Source organism: Olea europaea, unplaced genomic scaffold, assembly GCF_002742605.1.
Source record: "Olea europaea var. sylvestris unplaced genomic scaffold, O_europaea_v1 scaffold2010, whole genome shotgun sequence".
Classification (NCBI taxonomy): Eukaryota; Viridiplantae; Streptophyta; class Magnoliopsida; order Lamiales; family Oleaceae; genus Olea; species Olea europaea.
In genome coordinates, this window is record NW_019237985.1 from 7,570 (window position 1) to 9,441 (window position 1,872).

Here is a 1,872-nt window from a genome sequence, read left to right on the forward strand (position 1 = left end):
GAAATTTCAACTCCCAACCAATGTCATGTAATTTGTGATGAATACTTACAAACCCCCAAAAATTTCACTCACAGTGTTGACTTCTTTTCTTATTTCCCATTTCAATAAAGTTCCAATCTTTAATTTCACATAGCAATAAAATTAATGAAGAGAAAATAGTGATCATGAATGGACAACGTTCGTACCATATGTGGGTGTCTTGTCGTCAAGTTTTGTAGTAAACGAAGAAAGCATTTTGCTTCGACCAAAAACCATGCCAAAAACAAATTCCATCAAAAATAGCAAGGAAGCCTCGATCACTTAAAGCTTGAAATTTCAAACAATAAAATAAAAAATTCATAGTGAAAAAATACATTCTCTCAATTCGATATCCACTGCAAGCAGATAATAGCCCATTACGAGGGGAGAAATCTTATATGATAGGAGAAAGAGATGAAGAAAATGGACGCTCCCATGACATGAATAGTTGAGAAAATGAAGATAAACCTTGCGTATGATACGAGAATGAAGAATTTTTTGAAGTCGCCTGACCATTTTATCTTTCAAGATTCAAATTAAAAGTGAGTTTAGTATGCTTTTAATAGTGAAACTCACAATAAATGGATGGAAGAACATTTTTTGAAATGTCAAAATAAAGGTGAAAATACAAAAAATTAGAACGTATTGACGTTTCTCTCGCTAAAGATCGGAAACGGATCGTGCTAACAAGCCATTAAAAAATTTCTAATCCTGTAAAACCCAGGTAAAACCCCGGACCCAAACATTCCCCCTTCCTCTCTCTCCTTTCTCTGTATAGTTTTTACTCCGCGCGCGTGGTTGTGGTGCGGCGGAGATGGAGTACGTGAGCCCCGAAGGTCTTCGCCTCGATGGTCGCCGCCCAACGGAGGTATATCTCTCTTCTTTGTTCTCTAATATACAAATTTTGATTTCTTTGCAAACTTTTGTTTTTTTTGTTTTTTTTTGTTTTTTTTTTGTTTTCAACGTAACAAGAAGATACTTCCGCCCAACGGAGGTATATCTCTCTTCTTTGTTCTCTAATATACAAATTTTGATTTCTTTGCAAACTTTTGTTTTTTTTGTTTTCAACGTAACAAGAAGATACTGTCTCATGTAATTGATGTATGTTTATATTTTTCAATATCAGATGAGGCAGCTTCGAGCAGAAGTAGGCGTAGTAGCGAAAGCTGATGGGTAAATTTACCTTTATCCTTTAAATTTCGCATGAAACTAGCATGTCTGTCTAAGCTTAAAAAGTTAACTTAAAAGTAAATAAGTGATCTTCAAATTAAAAGTAGTTTTATTCTTTTATAAGCTTAGCTGAACATCCTCCAATCGATGAGCTTCAATTTTAGATGGTTTTTGTTTAATAACCCCTATAATTTGCTGGCAGTTCCGCCTCTTTTGAAATGGGTAACACCAAAGTCATTGCTGCAGTCTATGGTCCTCGAGAGGTAGGTATCCCTCTTCATATGCTGTTTCATAATATTTAAGATTATATATTGTGGATTACATTGCATAGCGTTTACTTCACTATGGAGAACGTGCTCGCGTTGATATTTGTTTCCATGGAAGAGTGATAATAAATTGGATTCACTTAAAAGGTCTCAGCTTACTCAACCGTTTCTGTAAGTGTTCTTGGTGATCTCAGATAAAAGAATTATAAAAAGATACTTCAAGATTAGTTTCTGAGAAGTTGTTCATATAACGTTGATATTAGGGTATTCGATGTCATCACTCACATTGTTTAATTGTATAATTTCTGAGTTATTAACATTCCATAGTAAATTCCATTAGGTAATCTTTGTAAACATTCTAAAGCATAATGCCTATGGAAGTAAATTGAAAAAATATAAAATTTGTTTTGTTGCATCA

The 1,872-nt window shown here is 34.0% G+C and overlaps 1 long non-coding RNA gene across 1 annotated transcript; it reads left to right on the forward strand.

The window, feature by feature from the left end:
- Positions 1 to 625: 625 nt before the first annotated feature.
- Positions 626 to 1,627, forward strand: LOC111379611. Its single transcript, XR_002700073.1, has 3 exons — positions 626 to 886; positions 1,145 to 1,191; positions 1,391 to 1,627. It is a non-coding gene; the product is annotated as an uncharacterized LOC111379611 (long non-coding RNA).
- Positions 1,628 to 1,872: the final 245 nt, after the last annotated feature.